The following is a 23959-nucleotide window of genomic DNA, read 5'->3' as shown; positions in this document are numbered from 1 at the left end:
ATGAAGCGTTCCTTCTGCTTGGGAGTAAACAAACATGACAATACAAAACTGTGCAAATAATAAAACCACAAGTCCAGACATACTTCCAGTTAAAGGAAATTCCACCAGCCCAGTGTCTTCAGTTCAAAAGAAAAAAAAAAACCTTGGTGGCTTTTATATAAATTCCAGAAGCTGGAGTGGAAAGAATATAAAAAAAAAGCTGAAAGGGGGCATGTTGTAAAGTAACTAGAAATATGGACAAACTAAAAGCTGTGAAAGGATTTAGGACTTTAATGTAGTCATAAGCACAGCAGTAGCAATGTCAGAGCTATAGATGACTTTGGAAAACACTAATTGCCACTAACAACCAGGCAGATGAGAGGAATGCTGTTCATTTCCGTTTAACATAATAAATTTTAAAGTGGTACTAAAGTGTACTGCAACAACTATATATTTAAGAAGCAGTTAAGTCATATAAATTAACACAAGTTGTACTCTGATGGCATACATGTCATCTTGCCAGTGTCAGAAGAAGGAGCCATGAGCCAGGGCTGAGTGGTTCTGACATCTCAGCAGCATAGGAAGCACAGTCCTGGCTTGAGAAGTCCCCTCAAACCTGGGTGGGCAGATGCAGGCTTTCACTGCTTATGACTCTGCCACAATTTCAAGTTAAAAAGTAAACCTCATTATTGCCTAATTCAGAATTCTACAGAATGTAAGAGGGAGTAAATAGAGGATTTTAATTTACTTGAGTTTATAACTGGTTTGGGTCTAATTCCGCTGTCTGCTGCCATTCTGACTGAGTTAGGAGCAGCTTTTGCAATGGAATATATGTTTTGATGTGTCAGCGGAAACTACAGGCCACAGTTCTGGCTGATGAACACCTTATGGGATTAATACTTCAGATTTTAAGGATGTGGAATGGAAAATGACCCAGGGTTTCCACTGCCACAGTATACAACATATCATTGACCTTTGAAGAAGCTGTGCTCCATCGGAAGATAGAATTTCTCTCTTCTGGAGAAGTTCTACCTGCCTTGTGAGATAGGTGTTTCATTTTACTGATGGTGGACAAACCTAAAACTCAGAGCTGGGATTTGGTTTAGATAACCAAATGGCTGCACCCAGCTCCACTAAATGCTCCCTCCTGTAACTCCTGCTCTTTTATTTCATTTTAGTCCTCAGATCTGAGGGAGGAACATTGTCAGTTCTGAAAAAGCTCTCATTTGGATTACTAAATGCTACATATATAAATAATGTGTAAATTAATACAATATTTATGTATATTTATACTTATATGCTCATATATAAGTGCCTCCCAAGAAGTTTTGTCTACATATACAATATGCATGTGTTTGCATGTAGATATATATAATTATATAATTTATATATAAAGCTGCATATCTGTTTATTATAAAGTATATGTTGTCTTACAAAATACAAATGCACTAAAAGAAAAAATCATTTTGACCTTGCCATATAAGAGTACAGTTACGGACATAATAAAGTGAGAGCTATTGAAGGAAAAGTATTTAACATTATTTCAGAGCAGTAGTTACTAGTTAAGTCACCTGTGGTCATATAGTAGTCCTTTACAGTGTACTTCCCTTTCACTCTTTCAAAAATGTAAACTCTCTTTGTTTTTATTAGCTTTTTTTTTCTTATGTACAAATCTGTGTTGCCTTAAAAACCACCAAAAATAAAATATATAGGATATAAGAACACTTTATCTTCGGTGAAAATTAACTTTCTCCTGGCTGACAAAAGGAAAATTGTCTGTTAACTGTGAGGTTTACTTGGCTCAAGTGCATATTTAGCTTACTTGGGTTTGCCATGGAACGCTATGTTGCAAAAGTAAAACAGAAAAGAGGTGGAAGCATGTGAACTGGCTGCTCTGTACCTGAAGATGAATGGGCTGCTGCTGAAGAGAAACAGGATACAGTCTATTTAGCAGCTCCACTGACCAGTTCTAAACTGTGGGATATATACAGAGATCTGACTTGAGGTTTGGGAGTTGTTGCTTTTTTTTTTAAATGTCCATGTAAAGCCTTTCATTTCAGAGAGAACTTGGCAGAGATTAGCATATGCAAAAGCACTGAGCCAAGAGGCTTTTTTCTAGTGCAAAGAGTCTGCTGCAATTTTCTAAGGTTATAACTGAGCATTTCAAAATTGACGTGGAACAGATACGTCAATAATCTTCAAATGAGACTATATTAAAGACAGACTTAATGTAGCAACTCCACATGTATGTGTGACTAAGCACTACACACTATGAGTAAACACTGAAGAATTAGACACTGAATAAAAGCGCCTAATGCCGCTACATAAATAGTGCCACAATAAAAGTTTAAATGCCACTAATCCTGGTCTGATTTATTGTTATTTGGATTTGAGGTTTCCTTTTGTCTAGTTTCTACTAAGTACTTTCTAATTAGTAATATTAGTTTAGAAACAGCAGTTCTCTCCCTGTATGTTATAGTTTGGACACAAACCTCTAAAATACCTTTCAATTGCATTGGTGGGGTTCTCTCAGGACCACTCATGACTGCTGAAAGAATATTGATAGCCACTTCCTCATGGGCCTGAAATTAATTATTAAAGCTCACATAGATAATACTTATCTGTGTTTTCCTGTATACCCAAGGAAGACACAGCACTGTCATCTGAAAGGGATATAAGTTAAAAATTTCCTTGGGTCGAGACACCCGTTACAGGAAGGCCAGGACTTTGCCTGTAAAAATGAAGGGTTGTAGGAAACAGGCACTGAACACCAAGAAAAACCCTGGGTCCCACTCTCCACAATAAAGCCAGAAACTCTAACTGCAAATTTATGTTAGCCAATGTACAGAGCAAAAAAAATTTTTTACAGATGTGGACAAATTAAAATCTTATATAGTAAGCTGTAAAATAGCAGTGATGGTGGTGGTGATGTTGCAATAATGACTAGTGGCTAGAATGATAGCCAAGTTAAAAAAGAAAAATGTTATTTAATGATATTGAGTATTTTAATACTGAAAATAATAAACAAATCTTGATCCCCTCTGCATCTAATAAATGCTTTGTCAGGGAAGACTGTGAATGCTCAGTAGAGAACCTCTAAGATCCTTTGTCCTGCTGAAATGGCATGAAGTACAGGGAGGTACCATGTCTCAAATATTTTTTTTCACAGGCGAGAGCTTTTCAGCCCTGGCAGCCCAAAAAATACAGGTTAAGATTTTTAAGTACTGAGTACTTCCAGAGTGTTTTCATGTCATTCCAGCCCTGCTCAGTTCATCTGGCAAAACGCATCTCTGTGGGACCGATTACAGCCTCTAAAAACCGATTGACCAGAAAATCAGTAAGTACTTTTTTAATCATTAGAGGAATACAATTTTTCTAAGTAAAAATAACTAGAATATTAAGATTAATGCTGATTACAACAAAATTCTTCATTTGCTCTGATTGCTCAGGTTTCTTAGCATCAACTTTTACAAATGGTATTTTTATACCACCTGAAACTAATATATGCAATACTATGCTTACATCAGACAAATCATGGCTCAGGGGAATATCACAAACACCTGTGTGTAAAATGGGAAAGAATGATATTTTCCACCCACGTGGCAAACTGATTAAATGTTCATACTGTATTAACACTAAGTCCAACTCTAAGAAGAAAGAAGTCAAATTTATACAAAAAAAGTATTTTGGAAAAGAGGTCTTCTTTTACACCAAGAGAAAAATATCATGCACTGATTTTCATTAACAACATATACGTAATTTAAGAAAAAAAAGAACTACTAAAAGCCACCCAAAGCACATATATGGATGGACAGTATAATAAGTAATCAATGTTTTATCAATTCCACTATAAATGTCTGATTATGTTGACTGAGCTTAAAAAGCGTAAAAAGTACTAGCAATGAGTTTAGGTCATAGTGCATGAGGAACTGTTAGACGTGTTCTTTCTCCCCACTGATGTATGTTTCTCTTTTCCTGAAGATATTGGTATGTGACACATAGGGAAAGTGAAAGCTGCTTTGGCAAACCGATAACAAAACAACGATATGCTGTAATATGCTGATTTTACAATATAAGATCCCAGAATCCCAACTGGATTCACAAATAGTGAAGCCTCACTAATCAATTTAATGTCACTGTTTAACTACCTGCCAGGGCAAAATGGAGGGTCTTACAGACTTTGTAACTATAAAGGGCCATTTACACTAATCTCACTGAATTTCACTGTTTGACTCGAAATTCTTTGTATAAGTACTAAGTAAACCAGTCAGTTTTAATCACTTCAAGGTGATAAAGGTTACAGTAAGCTGATACACTACAAACGACACTCATTTACATCTTGAATATAATTAAATGATAGTTTATCTACAGTGAACACTTGTGGTTATCTGACCAAAACAGGTCAAAGGTTCCAGGCGTTTTCTCCTGAAATTACTCAGTGCTGCCTCTAATGACTGATAATTGAAAGCAGAGACTGGAAATATCAAATGTGGTAGGTGACAGATAAGCAACAGATTAATGCAAGTACTCTGTTACAGGACACTAAAAGGTCAGAGGCCCAAGGAATTAGCTATTGTGCTACTGTGAAAAGACAGACATCAAATAGCTGTTTACCTCATTCTTGCTCTTCTCTCCAACATTCAAATTCTAGTAGCATAAATTAGACTGTTTAAAGTGACTCACTTTTTACAAAATAAGGCAGCAAATATATTGTAGGGTATGTGGGTAGGAGGAAAGTGATTCTAGAGAAGCATACAGGGGTAAAAACCCCACCGAAATAAAACAGCTATATTAGGTGTAAATATTTAATGAAGTGCATCTGAAAGAAGTTAAGAAGTATGTTCCTCAGAATGTCATTCTCAGTTGAAGAGACCAGATAACAGACTCTAAAATATACATTTTAAAGCTTTGTAACTTTTTAGGCTTTTAGATTGTAGAAAATTAATATCAACTTTAGAAAATCAGATTAAGTTTATCTCAGCAAGCATATCTTTCATCTTTTTTACTCTGGAAGTCCTAAAAACATGAAACCTAATTAATATTGAAGTAAGTAGTAGCCTTTTCATTCTGCCTATTGGTCTTTGAATAAGTACTACAGTCTTCAAAAAAGGGTTTAAATCAAGTGAACTTTTAAAGTCCAAGTGGGAAGAAAAATACCTTCCCAAATCAGTGATTGAAAAAAAAAAAAAAAGCAGCAGACTATGATTCTACTTGTCTAAGCACTATTTATTTACTAGGTTTTATAGAAGGATAAGAATCCTGATCGGGACTCAGGAAATCTATTTTGAGTTAGACATTGAAATTGTTAAAAATAGTCACCTGTGCTTCAAGCATTGTTTTGGACACCAGAGACAGCTGCCTGATACAGTCAGTGGAGAGACAATACTGTTTGTTAAAGGTCAGCTGTCTTGTACCAGCCAGTAAGCAAAACAGAGGAGTTTATCTACATTTCTCCTTTAGCCTTCTGCAGCTTAAGAGAATTGGACTAAGAGATAGCTCTTGTTCAGTCAAAGGACATTTCAATCCTTATCAGCTGATTTCAATGACCGTATCCTAACTGTCGGTATGCTGAGTAGCCCAGCAGTGGAACATCCTGGACCATTGCTCAGAAAAAAATGCAGGGGATGATGGAAAAAATGAGAATTAAGTAAGTTTTTGTTCCCACATCTGATTTTTTTAATTCATTTGACATTAGACATTTACCAAATAATCATTCAGCTAAGCATTTTAACTACAAAACTTCAGAGTTATATGCCCCATTACTTGTTCTCCTTTTAGTACCAAGTATTTTATATTTCTTTTTACCCATTTTCATCAGGAGAGCAAGAGAGCGTTGGTACCCTCCTGCCTATTCTGTAGCCAGTAGTAAGGGAAAGGGGGTGATTTGCAATTAATAACCCTTCTTTTCCCTCCCCATCTGCCTCCTCAGGCTGAGGTGGGAAAATTCATTGCACAGGTTTCAGTCATGTATGTCCGTGTTTCTTGGGGAAGTTCAGAATTTACCTTTCAGAACTGAGATCTTTTGGGAAATCATCTCTGATCAGGCATATAAGGATCACAGAATCACAGAATGTGCTGATTTGGAAGGGATCCACAAGGATCATCGAGCCCAACTCCTGACCCTGTACAGGACATCCCCAAGAGTCACACCATGTGGCTGAGAGTATTGTCCAAACACCTCTTGAACTCTGTCAGGCTTGGTGCTGTGACTGCTTCCCTGGGAGCCCGTTCCAGTGCCCAACCACCCTCTGGGTGAAGAACCTTTTTCAATTATCCAAACTAAACCTCCCCTGACACAACTTTAGGCCGTTCCCTCGAGTTCTTTCAGGGAAGAGATCAGCGCCTGCCCTTCCCTTCTTCCCCTGACAAGGAAGTTGTAGACAGCAATGAAGTCTCTCCTCAGTCTCCTCTTCTCCAGGCTGAACAGACCAAGCAACCTCAGCTACTCCTCATACTGCTTCCCCTTGCTGAACTTCATATGGTTGGTGATTGCCCAGTCTCTCTGCAGGGCCTCCCTGCCTTCCAGGGAATCAACAGCTCTTCCCAATTTTGTATCATCTGCAAACTTGCTTGGTATCCCTTCCAGTCCAGCATCCATATCATTTATGAAGATGTTGAAGGGCACAGGGCCCAAGATGGAGCCCTGTGGAACCCCATTAGTGACAGGTCACCAGTCTGATGTTCATTATTCACTATTCACTATTCTCTATTACTATTCACTATTACTCTCTGTGCTTGATCTGTGAGCCAACTGCTCACTCACCGCATGATGTGTTTATCCAGCTGTGTGTAGGACATTTTGTTCAGAAGGATACTGTGAGAGATAGTCTTGAAAGCTTTACTGAAATCCAAAAAGATGACATCAACTGGCTTCCCTTGGCCAACTAGGTGGGTTACACTGTCATAAAAGGAAATCAGGTTTGATGAGTAGGACTTTCCTCCCATGAAGGCTGTGACCAACAACTGCATTGTCTTTCAGGTGTTTTTCAGAACCTCCCAAAATAATCTTCTCCATAACTTTTCCAGGCACTGAAGTGAGACTGACAAGCCTGTAGTTTCCAGGGTCCTCCTTCTTGCCCTTGTTGAAAACTGGGGCAACGTTCACCATCTTCCAGTTAGCTGGGATGTCTTCAGATTCCCAAGACAACTCAAAAATCATCAGGAGAGGTTTTCCAATGACATCAGCCAGCTCTTTGAGGATTCTGGGATGAATCTCATCAGGCCCCATAGATTTGTAGGGATCAAGCTGGAGCAACACATCCCACACAATTTCAGGGTTGACTGGGAGTTTATCATTCGCACAGTCATGGTCCTCCAGCTCAGGGCACTGAGACGCCCTTGGTCCATCATCTGTGTTGAAGACAAAGGCAAAGAAAGTATTAAACACCTTTGCCTTGTCTCTGTCCCTGTTTGTGAAGTGGCCATCCTCATCCTGTAACTGGCCAATGATATTTCTATACTGCCTATTGCCATTAATATATTTGAAAAACTCTTTTTATTGTCCCTCACGTTTCTGGCCAGCTTCAGCTCCAGTTGAGCTTTGCCACTCAAATTTTCTTCCTACAGCAGTAAGTGGAATTTCTCTGTTCTTCTCATGTCCCTTAACCTTGCTTCCACTGGATATACATCTTCCTTTTTTGCCTTATTTCCAAGAGAAGGTCTTTGGTCAGCCAAGTTGGCCTTCTGTCCCATCTGCTTGACTTCTGACATATGGGAATTGCCTGCTCCTGTGCCCCATGGAGTGACCAGCACTGATGGACCCCAGCATCTGCAAAAGCATTCTCCCAGGGGACCTTACAACCTTACTAATCCCCTGAGCAGCCTGAAGTCTGCTCTTCTCATGCCCAGAGTTGACACTTTTCCTCCTGTTAATGGAGATTTTAAACTCAATCACTTTGTGGTCACTCTGGCCAAGACGGCCACCAATCTCCACTTCCCTCACAAAATCCACTCTGTTGACAAGCAGCAGATCAAGAAGGGCATCTTTCCAAGTTGGCTCCCTTAGGACCTTTTCCATATAGTTGTCTTCCAGGTTTTTTAGGAATCTTTTGGCCAGGGTTGTACCAGCTGTGTGACAGTCCCAGTTAATTTCTGGCAATTTGAAGACGCCCACAAGGACAAAGGCAGTTGATTTGGAAGTGTCTCTTAGTTCCTCAGAGAATAATTCATCAGTGTCATCATCTTGGCTAAAAGAGAGCCATGACCTCTCTAAACTCTGCTCTCATCATGACTGAGGCAGCTGCCCAGAGTGACCTCCAGTGGAAACTCTCTGTTGCCCTGGTATCAGCTGCAGGGTGTGCCCTGCTCTTGCGCTTGTATCGGAAGGCAGCAGTGGGCACCCCCGTGGGACGTGTGCCCAGGTAGAGGAACTCCTGTGCTCAGTGATAGAGCACCTGAAAAAGGTAAAGTAGATTGAGTTGTATCAGGGAGAGTGAGAGAGTGAGGCAGACTACTGGAATTGCACCCTGCCTTCCCTGGGACAGGCACAACAGACAGGATGTATGATAGGGAAGATTCCCTACCCTCTATCCAACTGTCTGAACACAGCAACTGAAGGGATAGGAGGCAATGGCAAAAAGTTCCTGCCCAGCACACCATCTCCTCTGGTGACCACACCTTCAGCTGCCCAGGCACAGTAGGTGTGAGATTCTGCAAGTGGAACTGAACAACAGTGAGGATGATGGTCCATCTAGCTTGGAGGTGCTGCCAAGGTTAAGTCAGTCTACACTTTGCATCAAAACTGACTCCATAAAGAAAAAAAGTAGGTCACTGCCATAGGAGACTCCCTATGAAGTCTCCTCAAAGACTTAAAGGGTTAGAGATGTGAAGACAAAGCTTCTTACTCTGGTACTGCCCTCAGATTAATATTCATTATTTATTTTTCTGTTGGCCAATGATAAAGCTGCAACAAGAGCAATCAGCAGAGACTTCAGAGCCTTGGGATGACTGGTTAAGGGATCAGGAGCACAAACAGTGCTCTCTTCTGTCCTTCCAGTAGCAGGGAATGATGAGAGAAGAAACAGGAAGAGCCAACTGATAAATAGCTGGCTCCAAGCCCAGTATCACTGGCAGAATGGAGTCAATGATATTAAAGGCCTTTTCCAACATAAGTGATTCTATGATTCTGTGATACCTTACATAAAAAACGTAGGCAGGGGTTGAAAATAGGTCCCCAAAATTACATTCCACACGTACCTTATCTTAGACAAAAAGGTCATTGTCAGAAACTTAATCCACATTCTGATCCCCCTCCAATTGAAGCAAAACCATTTCCGTAATCAGTGGGGATTTTGCTTAATTAGAAAGGGCGAGTCTGCAGAAATTTTTCTTTTTTTCTCTTACAACAGTTCTGTTTCTTAAGAACTGCTTTATTGCAGTACTGTATATTTGAGTTTCTTTTTATTTATTATTATCATATTGGTTGTATTTAAAGTAATTATAGATTTACAGATGTGGTTTTGAAAGAATGATATAAATTACTTTAACATAAAATACACTTTCTTATTAAAACACAAAGCAGAAAGTTTGATCATTCATATTCTGAAGCTAGTCACACTGCTGTAAAGCTAGTTATTTCACTAAATTCTTTATTTTCAGATCAACTACTGACATCAGTGAGTAACATTTGCCTATTTTGATTAACTAAATTAGGGACAGTTTGAAAATCATTTGATGAAATACTATGCAGCTAGTGACAGTTTTAATAAATGAAATATTGTTTATTGAATCGAGACGTTTGATGGTAGAACATGCCTTCCATAATTGAACAGAATTACTGACCTGTGTGAATTGCAAAGTAATTCAAATCAAGATAAATTCAATGAAAAAACCCTTCCACAACTGCAACAGAATCTAAAGTAAGAATAAAAAGAAAAAGCATAGTAAAATATCAAGCCAACAAAAAAAAAGTTGCATGTCCTTTTTCCAAGCATATAGTACACTTATTTTCTTTCTTTAACCTTCAAAGAAATGGATTTCATTATCCCATACTTTATTAAAAAATAAGTTAGAATATTCATGTATCTTAACCAAGCATTTAGTATTACATCTTTTGAGAGTACAGATCTAGTATTAAAATATTAATTTCTTCATTTTGTTGTTGTAGTAATAAAGACCCGATAGATTCTTACCAATTAACAAAAAACACTTTTGAAAAACTCAAAATAGTGTAAAACACTATCATATTACTAAGGTGGACTTTGAAATTCTGTGATTTTTACTTTCTAATCCTCTTAAAATGTACATGCAATGTATTCAACTTTAGTAAGTGGTAGGCAGCAACTTGGTAAATAATGAAAATTACAAACCAATAATAGAATAAAAGTGAATATTTAAAAGGATAAGTTTCCTTTTTTCCATCAATTATTTTAAGAATTAGAACTCAGTTAATAATTAAAAGCTTTCAGCATTCCCTCTGAGAAGGAAAGAGTTCCCAGCAACCACATAACAATTCCTGCCAGCAACTTTTATAAGCAGGGACCTAAAGAAATGCCTCAATCAAAGAGGCATAACTGTGCTTGGCTTTCTCACACATAATCTCCCAGGTGATCTGTGCACTGTGAGATTATCCATGATACCTTCTCATTACTTTATATTAAAAAATTAAATAAAATAGATGTTTTAATGAAATTGCTGGTCTTCATTCAATAGCCAATGTTTTGCTGAAAATTTCATAGCTAAACATGTGTTATTCATTCAACTTACTCTTCTTCCAAGTCAAATGCACTTGCTCAACAAGTCAAAACAAGTGCTGCACTGCAGCTGCTCCAGTAATAATTAAATGCTGGAAGGCTTTCAGTTGTTGATTCAAAATAAGTGGAAAAGCAACACGCAGCTTTTCTTATGCTGGTTTGAACATGGCCAGTGTAACTAGAACAAAGAGATAGAGTTTTGGAAATGAATATATAAATATAAGATATAAAAGATAGTTGGCTAAACAATTCCTCACAATCTACTTTTTCTGATGATTTCAACAGTATAATGCACTGTATCCTACAACCTCCCAAATGCAAAACTTTCATTCCAGTTGTTTAGCTGTAGCATGAAGCACAGAAAAACACAACTGCACATATGTGCTTTTTCATTTTTAGTAAGTAAGGACCCTGTGGTTTCTTCATTATTTTAAGTCACACTATATTACAAAGGCTCTCCAATCAAAAATACCTATGTTAACCTAAATCTGATAGATTTTCAGTTATTATCAGTTTCATCAGTGATAAATAAATCTTTATTTGAAAGAAAAGATCAGATCAAAGTTTCATCATGTAGTTCTGAAATAATACATCATGATAAATCAAATACATACAGATAAATTAGCTAATCCTTACACTGGCATGCCTCAGGTTGCTAGTTTTGTCTGCTTTTTCAACGATGTCTATTTTGCCTCATCTTTGGTGAAACCAGTACATTTTGATGCCATCTGTCAATAGACTTCCATTTTTTCCCATGTTTAATTTTGTTTTTCTATAATCAGATCATCACAAAGAAAACTAACAATTATTGCCAGGTTTCTGACTGTGTGTGAAAGTCAGAATGTCAGATCAACACAACCTCAAGGTTAACAAATGACAGAAGAAAAGATCCCTCTTGGGTTCAGCTGCAGCTGAACAGAAACAAAAGTTATACCTCTGGGATCCAATGGTCAGAAAATAGGTGTAAGTTATAACTGTTTTGGCACTGTAAAAGTATACAGATGGAACATAACTTCTGAGGAGGGTGAAAGGGTGTATATCATCATAGGACGACTGGCAGGGAAGGAAAAGCTAAACATTAAAGCACACTCTATCTTCCCACATCTCCTTAGTTCCTGCTCATATTAACCCTCTGCTCACTTCCACCCACTGGTGGCAAGTCATTCTACCGCTTACCATTCACATGTCATCTAATAAAATCCATCTATTTTCTAACATGGAATTTGTTGGAAATACTTCCACCAAAGTTTTGTCTGCATGCCAGACTGGGTACGAATGGATAGGCAGTATTTTCTGCTTAGGCTGTGCTCACATCTGAGTATTTAAATATTACCCATACACTGACCAAACATTCCACAAAAAACAGTCTAGCTGTAACAAGGATGAGGAAGGAAACCCTCAAAAACATCACATTTAGAGAGTGAAAACTGGCTTCATTACATATAAGAAATTAAAAATTACTTTACTAGGCTACATCATAGACAGGAGGTTAACTACATTCACAAAAAAATAGCTGCTCACAGGCTATGTGCTTAGCTGGTGTGCCAGCTTAGCTCAAATGAGTTCAGAGGTCCTCAGATTTATACTTTGGTTGCATAAGCACATACCAGGCTAATCACTGTACTGACAGAGTCATCACCATAGAATTAAAAATGTAAAGAGACTGGAATTTCATCTTTTATAAACTGTTACCACTTGTTTTGAAGGTTTGTCCTATGCATTCTTCCTGTTGGCCAACACCAAGAACCCAACTAGGAGACTCTAGTGCTGAGAAACAGAGCAACAGAGCCAGAAGCACAGCAGAGATAGGCCCTCCCAGACATTACACCGGAAGCAAACAGGAGGAAGATGAGGAGGAAGAGCAGACAGGAGACTGGCCAGCAATGGTGAGGAATGGCACTTTCAGGCAGCATGTTTTAACAGCCAGTTTGGGAGCTGGCTGTGATTTTAACAGTCTGTTAATACTGATTCAAAACGCACCCCTTCCTCTGCAGCTCCGTCAGTCTAATCTGATAATGATTTATTCTCACAAAGAGAGATTATTTCACCCCCATATAACTGCTCATATGGAATAGGTTCTCTCAACAAGAAGGAAAAAAAAACTGGACTTTTTTTCTTCCTGAAGGAAGTTTAAAACTTTCTACGATTAATGAATTTGAACCTCTTTCAGGGAAGAAACTCTTAGTGAATAAAATATCTCTGGGTTAGCCATCCAGTATTATGCCTGCATTGCCAGAGGAAAGGAAAGCAAATTTTCACAAACAATATTTGTGCCATGAAAGAGCTCAGATTAACTCCAGGTAATGTGACAGTAAGTCGTGATCCCTCACAATAGATTACTTTGGACAGACCTGGGGAGAGAGACACAGGAGTCTCAAAATGACATAAAAATCAAGAAAATAATTTCCAAAGTAGAAAGAAAAAGTATGATACTTTGAACACACAGCACTGTTCATTCAACAATTGTCTGATGCCAGATCATCACTCCCTTCCAAAAAAAAAAGTAATTCACTCCACAGCATCAACTACCTCTGGATTTTATATTCACACACAGACACAGACACACACACACACACACACATATATAATAAAACAACATTTAAAATATATTTACTTACATTAAAAATTTGATATATAAAAAAAATGTTTCTCCCTGTAAATGTGATCTCATTATGATATACAACCGCATTAAACATGATTATTAATTCAATAGTTTAAGAAGTGATAAAAAAAATATTACTTTTTGAAGACCCATAGTGTATAGCTATAGGATATAAAAAAGGAGATAACCAAGGAATCAGAGAAAAGAAAAAACTTTTTTCTGAAATAGTACCTAATTTTAAATTACCATGATAAACAATACTATATAGTGGTACATTATACTACCTCTCAAAATTCTGAAAAACAAACCAGTCCTCCCTGAAAGTCATCATATGTCATTGTGTGATTTCAGAAATACTATTTCTTAACACCAAAGGGGATTTAAACATTCTGATCTTTCAAATACCTTATTATGACATTAAGCAAATTCTGTGTTTTATTTTTAATCATATAGGCTTGCAACTAAAATCAATACATAAAAAACATTTAACTATGTAAATGTAATTTTGTCTAGTTGAACTGTAGGTTAAACCTTCGCTACAGGAAAGACAGCACTTTTAGCTTTCACAATATTGTTCAGTTCACAGTGAGCTGTGGGCAGTACTGTGTAAGTCTAGAGGCTCACTTAAGTAACTTGTCTTTTTTATCTAGAATATAACTCATGTTGGATGACAAACCATTACAATAATGCCATAATTATGTGCAGTTTACCACTATAGACAATTAATTCTTCATGGCACTTCATTCTCCAATAAGTCTAACTATCAGAGTTTTAATAAAATAAAATTGAAGGTATATTCTTTTGCCTTGTGTTCCTTAAAGTCTTGGGACTGGACCTTCACTTCATAATAATAATGTTATAGCTTCTATTTCCTTTTCTCTTCATTCATTTTAGGAAATCAAGTTTACTATAATCTTATAAATCGAATTTATGGTAAGTGAGCTATGGAACAACAGCAGTAGAGGAAGCAAACATGTATGTCTCATCATCAGTGAGAAGCAATATATTCAATGCCATGTGTTTCAAAAGCAGCCATCAGCTATATGAAAAGCATTGTAAAATAAGAAGGATTTGAAGTTGCTTTCTGAGCCTTTGGAGTGCCCATTTTCAAGAATTGCAGCTCTTTCTGGATGTTAATTTGTTTTAATTTTTGTTTTGCTGCAGCTACAGGGGATAATTGCTGCTCTTTAATGAAAGCTTAGATGTGCTCAGAAATCAATACACAGAAAATCTCATAGCAAAGATTACATAAGTTTTAAAAAGCTCATGGGAACTGGCAATTCTATGGAAGCATAAGGAATTCTGAAGTTTTGCAAAACCACAGAGAAACCACTTGTGACAACAGAGGGTTGTCTCTTTTATATCATCATATGTGAACCTCAGCCCTTTCAGTACTGTTGATAGGTCTTTCACTCCTTTCTTGATCTCTGTGGAGAAATATCCAAGCAGTCAATCAGAGAGGAGAGGCCCTTCTCAGAAGAAAGAAAATCATGTGATTTTGTTCACAGGAGTACCAACGATCCTACATGGATCCAATTTTGCAATCGACTGGACAAGCCACAGCTTTTATTGACCTAACTACGAGATTACTCAGCACCTCATACCACTGAATTCTGCTGCTGTTTTAGTCTTCAGGTCTTTGGAGCAGATCCATAAACTCTCCTCCTTATTTCAAAATGTTACAACAGGATGCAATTAAGTACAATTAACAAGGAGGTCAAACGGTCATCTGATAAACACTGGTCCAAACAGGCAGCTTGAAAGGTCAGGGCTGGTAAAGCCACATAGTATCGATGGGAAAGAATATTATGATTTAAGGGGGAAAAAATCCCAATGACTAAAACCGAAAAAAGATTTACATGCTTTCTATATTACATATACAAAACCATGCACACAGACTGATATGCGTGCACACATGCCTCAGAGAGGCACAAACCTAAATTCTGAGAACAAGAGGTAAGCTATCCATACATCCTCTCTCCATTGCACCAGAACACGAATCTCAGTTTTTGTGTTTAAATTCCAATGTTTCTTTTTCATTATTTTGTAAACTGTCTATTTTAAGAACACTATACTTTTTGTCCTTTTAGAAGGACTTTTTTTAACCCTTTCTAAAATAACACTTGAGATCACTATGATGAAATGGAAGGTGCTGTGAGATTCTTGGGAACAAAGTATTTTACAGAGTGAACAGTTAGAGTAAAAAGAGGCTTTGCAAGAAGAAAGCTATACCAGTTCTCTGCAAGGCCAAAGAATGACAGTGCACAGAAATGAAAATGAACACAGAAATATTTGCCCATCCTCATTTTATGGACTGGAAAACAGAGGCACACTGTTTTCATTCTCTGTCTGAGGCTCTTCGAGTTTTTCCTGTTTGGCTGCTCATACATTTCACTCTCTGACTTTCAGGTTTAGGCTAGTTGGGGGCCAGGACAGACTCACTGCAAAGCTTTTGCACACATGTCATATATGAAGCAGCAAGGTAACCTGGGCAGGAGCAGCAGATTAACCTTTGGGATCACTAGCATGTTATGACTTGTAGTTACTGACAGATATCCCAGCTGAGGTAACCTTGGGAACAACTTTCCCAAAGCTGTGTTCCTGCTGGATCTCTGCCATCATAAATCACCACAAAGACTACAGCTGTCATGGGATTGTATGCTGGGCTTGGACTTGCTCCCATAGCATTATCATCCACACTACTGTTCTCCCACTCTTTCAATTTCTCAGGTAATGTTTTTGCAAACTGCACCACTAGAATAGCATGGCTCCAGGCACCAGGTACCATCAGGCACCCTGCCTGTTACTCCAAAATCAGAGTCCCTGCTTATTCAGCGTCCCTGCTGTTTCTTTCTTCTCTGGTCCCAAAACAGAACAGAACAGAATTTTTTCGCCAGAATTTTGTTTTTTGCCAGAACAGAATTTAACACCTCTGGCTCCAAAAATGGTGCCATTCACAATTGTAAAAGTCAAACACAATATATTATTGAAATTATTTTGCAGTACATTATAGTTGCATACTCCACCTGTATTTCCCCTCCACTTTTAAAAGACGAATCTTTTAAAAGGATATGCTTAGCCAAATTGCTCTTAATTTATAATAGTTACTCTGGAATAGGGATACAGTTTAGCAAAGCATAAGAATTTAGCTTAATTAATTTGACTACAGTCAAATACCTGTGAATTAAAACAACAATAATCTCATTTAATAGACACAAAGGGATATAATTACAGAATCATTGAAGTTGGAAAAGACTTATCATGGGGTCTGAATAAGTAATATTGTTAAGTAAGGTAAAGATAAACCTAACAGAAATTTCACCTGTTAAAATTTCTTCCTCTTTCTGCTTCTCCTTGAAAAAGAGAGTTAGGTGGAATTTTGCTTCTGCAAAGTCACTTGTTGTCCAGCTATGGATACATTTCATGTACCAGACTAGCTGTCCTGGCTAGTTTTCTAGGTTTTGACTCATTAATAATTGTTGTCTCAGTTTGCCCTGAATTACAGTGGGGAAAAAAAGTAAAACCACATTTTGGTAAGGTATGACACACGTCACCAAGTTGTGGTTGATAAAGTCAAGTCCTTGATCTATTGCACCAGAGCTGTTGCTCAAAAAGAGCTGGAAAATAAACGTTTAAACGCACCTTTTGGAACATCCTTCAATAAGAGTGGGAAGTTTCTGAGTGGAGAGCTGATCTGTAAAACCTTTCCTTTTCTACTTGTTTTATAATCATATTTTGTATAGAAACAAATTCATAACTCAGTACAATACACAAACCAGCTTCTGCTTGGTGTGCCACACCCACAAACTTAAATAATGTAGTTGTCAGGGTTGACAAGGTCTGCCTGCTATAGCATTTCTGTGTTTTATAGGAAAGTTTAACCAGGGGTGTTATTTTAAGAGATGAGCAAATGGGGAAACCCCATGGCCTAGCCAATAAATATGAACTTTAGGTGCAATGGAGCACTCATAAATATGACTCAGAACAAGGGGATTCATTGTTTCTCCTGACCCCTTTTAGCTGCTCCTCTGATCTCAGCCTCTCTGTGTGCGTCATGGCAGCTCTTATCCTTTAACCTGTGGTTTTTAAAAGCTAGCTTCTAAGTTATTTATGGCTGCAAATGTTAGTAGCCCATCTGTGTACTCCCTGCACACACATACTGAAGGGTGGGGGGAGCTGCATTTTATTTTGCAAGGATGAAAAGTTTTGCCCAGGAAGCCAAGTGCCTGGGGAGGTTGAAGTAGTTTGTCTGCCACAAGGGATTGAGAAGAAAAGTGCTCCTTTTGCCTTCAAGGCTTACTGAGAGAAGAGACTCATAACTGGACTCATTTACCCTTTCATTTGTACGTTGTCTATCTTTACCATGCTCCTTGCCCTCTGTCTGTCTGCATGCAACTTCTTCTCTCTACCATAATAAACTTCCACTTTTGTGATACAACATCATGCTGCATGTGAGGAACAGAGGAGTAGGACTAAATCTTTCAGTAATACAAGTTCCTGCAGAGGCTGTTTTTCTGTAATGGACCTTACCCATGCCCAGCAGGCCTGTATCCAGCCCCCATTGTTGGCTGTTACCTACTGAGAAGAAGAGGTAAAGCCTGGCCTGTGCTTTGCCATTTTTCTCTCATGCCTGCTCTCATTCCTTCCCTCTCCGTTTCCCGCACTGTCGCCTAATCTCACCACTTCTTGGCCTTTAATCCTTTCTACAGCCAAATGTCACTGACATAAAACTAAAGTTCAGTGACCCTGCCTAGACTGTGGGAGTTAGAGACAAGGGAAAGGACAAGGAGGAGAGGATAGGAAAAAGTGTGGGAAATAATTATAAAGTCTGGTAGCAGCCAAAGCCCTCCTGAAGCCCTGGGGAGCCTTTCTTTAGCTGGAGGCTGCAATTGGCACTTCATAAACTGTTCATTCTCAGCTATGTGGAAACACCAGATGACACCTAGAATGATCAGACTGCAATCAATCAATTTTCTGCAAAAGTATATTAGTTTGTACGCCTATGAAAGCAAGCTGAAAGGAACCACCATGGTTAAAAAGAGAAGAAAAAGGAACTGACCCTGTTGTAATTACCTCCATAACTCAGGCAGTAAGTAGGCAGATATCTATGGTAAAATTCTTTGCATAATTTAACACTCAGAGAAAATAATAACAGGAACAGTAAGTGTAGGAGATCACATAGGTGCCAAAGTTGTCCTGTTGTCTAAACAAACAACCCAGAGTTTAGGGAGCACACCAAAAGGCTCTTCATCCAATCCTAATGCCCTCCACACAGAGGCGTCTCCACAACTCTCCCTCTTTCTCTTTCATGGCTAGCCAGAGTCACTGCAAGATTGCATTTTCCTGGGAAAATATGCACTGTACAATACATACAATCACCACAACCCCACCCAAAGTCTGTGTTTAGTCTGGAAAGGAGTGCTTCCTAAAGAAGAAGCAGAACTGGGTCAGCCATTCTTCCCAATTGGAAAAATATTAATAACAATATATTTATATATATCCATAAATATATATAGCTTTTCACCATGCACGTCTAACCATCTGCTAAATCAGTTTCTCTTCAGTTATCTGCAATTTCTTTCAAACCTGTCGGCAAGGAGAGTCAGACAATTTTATACCCCAGTTAATGGAGACCTTGACATTTTTTTGGCTAGTTAGATACAATAATTTACTTGGATTTAAAGTGTTAACTTTGGCAAAAAAATTAATTGGCAGTTATAGAAACATTATTTTGTTAGGTGATATTTATGGATCACACACAAACCTATTTTGAGGTAGAGCTATATAATTCATACGATTCATGTAACTTGAGAGATTTCAAAGGAAATATAAAATATTTCAATATAAAACAACAAATGTAGTACAATTCCAAAAACGAATATGAAGAATATTTCTTACTCAATATCAAAAGCAAACTCTAACAACCTGCTCTGTCATCGCACAAAAATTGGTTAAAACTGTCTAATGAATTGTAAGGATTGGATGAGGATTTTTTAGGGCATATCATTCTGTGGGTAAAGTCCTTTTGTTCTAGAAATGAATAAACTTATTTAGCAAAAAGCTCTATTAATATTTAATTTGATAACAGAAAATTATTTCATAATTAATATTTATTTCAAATGTCTGACTGAATATCTAGGTCACAAGAAATTCATTCCTGTCACTGATTGGGTGACAAAAATTTTATTAAGGGGAAAAAAAAATCTTAGGATTTCAAGATGTCAAGTGATATCTAATTTGGATGAAGGTTAAATGAGACCTGCTTGATCTAATTTGCTTTAAATTTTATGTTAAAGAGTGAAAAATGACATCTTAATGACTTTGGGTTACCGTTCAAAAAAACTTCGCAAATGTTTTCTCATTTTTTTCTCAGTATTACTCCCATTCCAAAATTAAAGACATGGGGTCTATTTGTTATTTAACAAGTTTTATCTCTGTAATAGCATCCCTCTGTTCAAGGCAAGATAATAGCACTATTTCTATCACTTCAGTTAAGGCTGAGTCAATATTTTCATTAGAAGTCTGCATTTTACAAACTAAAACTGTACTACAGACAAGGAAATTCACCTACAGTTAAAATTACGACAGCAACATCTGAAATCCGGTGGAAAAGAAAGAAGGAAAATATGTTCATTTCTAAGCTTTGAGGAGAAAAGTTAATGATGCCAGCTCCCCTTCCACAGCTCCTGGCATTTTATAGTTTAGCACTCCATATCCCTCGCTGATGATATGTTAGCTGTGAGTGGAAGGTTGTAGAAACTGAATTAGTTTAATTTAAGAAATAAGCTACTATATATGCTCAAGGTCTGCTCCCAGTTAAGAATCCTTTCTTTTTCATATATAACAAAAATATATTTGTGCAGGTATTTGTTGTAGATCAATATATTATAGACTTCTCAAAGTAGCTGTATAAAAAGTTGTTCTATGCCACATTAGCATTCTCCAATGTACACAATGGGCTGTAAATCTTTTGAATTTATGTATTTGCTTAGTGATTCAGGTTTTAAAAATGAATATGAACTTTAAGACAGTGTACAAACTTGGGGTAGAGAAGATGGAGAAATATGAACAGCCCTCTGCGCCTCAGACCAAAATTTCCATTGATTTCAGCGTCTGATTTAAGAACTGAACGCAGCACATGTGTCTTGAGGATTATATGATTGTGGAATCACATTATGTGTGAAGAAGAAAAACTGTCTTTCTGGAGCGTACCAGTTACTTTAAAACCCTCAATAATATTGTATCCTTCTTAGCATATGTAGGGCAGGGTCACAAATTTTATTTCATGTTTTTAAGATTAATTTTATATGCTAAGAAAGAAAACATAACAGAAAACCACAAAACTTGTATGTATTTATCCCCTATTTTATGGAAGGTTCATATCAATTAACAGGAACATGTGAAGAAAGCAAATAGACTTGCTTATCTAATGAAACAATCTGCTAGAAGAAAAATTGACAGATGTGTTGTAAACAAATGAAAATACAGACCATTTGAATTGCATGAAAAGGAACACTTAAGTATAGTGGATTTAATGATCACTTTGACGACAATGGAAAAATCAATATTTGAAATGTTTAAATGTAGTTTACGAAAGTGCTGCTGTTTCTCCAAGCTTCAGATGTGTACATGTTTTTTTATTAAATCCCCCTCTTTCGGTGAGAGGTGAAGAGTGGGAACACTAACATTTATCTTAGAAAAGTCCTTCCCTTACTAAATTTTGAGTGAGTGGAAAAGTGAGTAGGACTACATGAATATTATTTGCCTGTTCTCTGAGGAACAGGGTATCCTATATATGTCATTTTGGGAGACCAGCCAAAAAGAAGATGCCAAAACTCTAAACAGTCAGGGCTTTGCAATAATATAATAAAATATAATAACAGGATAAAAAAACAGCCAGTGAGGAAAACAAAGTTCTGAATTTGTAGGTGATATAATCAGATCTTTGAAAACCCCAGTGTGTTTAGTGGAGGATTTATTCTTTGACTGCTGGACCAAACCCAGTTAACTCCTCTGTTACACTCATCAATATTTATGGAGAGTTGCCAACACACACGGTCTTATACAAAACACAGGACAAGACATAATCTCTGTCTTGTTGTATCTTTCAAGAAAGAAAGAGATGGAAATTCTGATATAAATTCCAGTAGAAAGAACAGGTGTTTACAATTTTAACTTCAGGAGAAGTAAATGCATTCTTATTTTTATCCCTGATTGCTTGACAGAATTATGATTGTAGTTCCCTTGATGATTGTTTTCTAATTTTTTTTTTTTGAAAGTGAGGCAGTTGCAACTCTGACAGCTTGATTTTTCATCAAAATTAGCATATAAGTTTCAATTTTTATTCTTTAATATAAAATTTTTTGTCCTTGTCTATTTTTTTACTTTACCTTTTAATCTTATTCAGTCTTTTCAATTTTGTGCTTAATAATTCCTATCTAACATCTCAGCTACATAGTTATTGTTTTAGTACATATGTCTTAAATTGTTATAACTGGCTACAACTATATACAAAAGTTTCAATTTAAAATATCATGATGATTAATAGAGTTTTATAATTACACCTTCTGTAATTAATTGTGTGCAAGTATGAACATGGTGAATACTATTTTCAGAGCACATTAAGTTGATGCAAGTTGACCAAGGCTTCAAATCTAAAACCAGTTGAGTTATTACTATGCTGCATCAGCATTTATTGATTTTAAGGTACAGCGTTAGCATTCACTTATCACTGCATATTTTTCCCCATTCTACATTAAAAGAGCTTGCCCTCATCTGTCACAACCTTATACTGCATAAATCATATAAAATGATCACTTAGTTCCGTGATTTACTTCATTTTAATGTTAATTATACTGAAACATAGGATTGTTTAATAAAAATGTTGAAGCTAATCTATATTGGTCATCAATATTTTTTACACATTACATGGCAGAATGTGTGATAAACCACAATATCCAACACGTATGGAAGGGCATTTAAAGTGAATTAGGATTTAGACTAACTTAGAGCTGAGACACGTTTTAATTTTACAGATGCTGAATAAAACCTGACATTTACACAGTATTTTCTTATAACTTAATGGTGTCTATTAATCATAATCACTTGAAAAATACAGCATCTTACCCCCAGTTTTCACCGTTTAGAAACATAAGATGTGCTTTAGTTTCTCAGAATTACTTTCTTAAGGCAATACTGGCTTCCCAAAAAAATGAGTCAAATATTAGAAATTTCCCACCCAAGGTAAGACACTCAGTGGAAACCTGCATTCTTCCAGACAGGCTTTGTGCCTGAGGAAGTGCAGAAGGATCAGCCTAGGACATATCTGACACTGAGCTTCAAAGACTTCTACTTATTCACTGGAAGAAGTCCTCTTGAAATAAAAGACATTTTGTGAAATCAAAGGCTGGTCCCATGTAAATAGTCCTCAGGGCTGCTGATTGAATGGTCTGCAACATATTTACAGAGGGTATTTCTCAGGACACACAAGGAAAATTTTTGCAGAATCAGCGCCTTGACTAATGCTGCGGAGATCAGAGCATTTCCTATTTTCCTGTATTATGTTGCCATTTTAAATTCATCTGACTCCAGATACTCTGGGTAAATCGAGGCATGCAAGGTTGACTTAAAAGTAATTCATGGGAAATATGTAACTGTTTCTTAAGGACAAGGAACGCATTTTCAAAAAAAAACAGATTCCATTTTTTCCTAGCCTGCTATTTCAGGAGCGAGAGCAAGAAGCAAATGTATTTAGAGGTGTGGATGTATGTTACCCTTAAGGAAAAAGATCTCAAAATTGAACACCTCCTTATCTGCCAAAAAATTAATGAAAAGTGATTTTATTAATACGAGAACTAAACTATAGTGTGTCACTTTCCTAGAAATTTAAATTATTGAGGACTTTAGTGTTTGGGAACATTTTTAATTCTGCAGCAAGGATCAAAGACATGATAGACATAAAAGGTACAGAATGTGTGTGATAATCTGAAAGTATTTTGGAACATGTACTGTTGTACTGAAAGTATTATCCTGGAAAACAAGAGTTCATCAGATTTTGTACCAGTTTATTGAGAAAATTCAAGATTTCAATTAAATTTCTTGCTGTTCAGGTCAAATGAGAAGGGTTTTTTAGCCAAATTTATGAGTCCTGCAGCATTTAAAACACTTATAAAAACAGTAAATGCATTCCATGAATTATTTGCAGCTTTCTAAATGAGATTTAAGTTGCCTTTTAGTAAAGAAATCCGTAGCTGCTTTTTTTAACTACACTGTAACTGGTAAGCATGTTTATTATACTCAGAAGCCAATCTAATTTAGTTTTATCAGGTTTTGTGTCTGAATTGATATAATTTTCAAAAGCATTATTTGCTTGCATGTTTCTGGTGTTTAATACTTTGCTTGTTATTTTATTTATGACACAGAAAATAAGAACCATTGCAGACTCTGAGCACCATGGCAGTATAATAAAATACAGTCTGTAGTTATTAAATAGAAATAACAAAGAAACAGCAACAGATTATTTAAAATCCAGCCATCCAGCTGAAAAGATAATAAAACTCTGACTCTAACCAACAGAAAAAAACCCATTAAATAACCTAAGAATTTTTTTTTTTTAAATGGCTTAACTTTTCCCTTTTCATGATTTTCTAGGCTTTAAAATATTAACAACTGATGCTTGTTCGTGTGT

General features: G+C 36.9%; 1 protein-coding gene across 2 annotated transcripts in view; it reads right to left on the bottom strand.

Moving 5' to 3' along the window:
• The window catches only part of BMP5 (bone morphogenetic protein 5), a 56074-nt gene that overhangs the window by 30527 nt on the left and 1588 nt on the right, over positions 1-23959 (bottom strand). The window lies entirely within an intron of this gene.

Source organism: Pseudopipra pipra, chromosome 3 (genome assembly GCF_036250125.1).
Source record: "Pseudopipra pipra isolate bDixPip1 chromosome 3, bDixPip1.hap1, whole genome shotgun sequence".
NCBI classification, from domain to species: Eukaryota; Metazoa; Chordata; class Aves; order Passeriformes; family Pipridae; genus Pseudopipra; species Pseudopipra pipra.
Note: the sequence above shows the minus strand (reverse complement) of the source record. Positions and strands in the feature narration are given on the sequence as shown.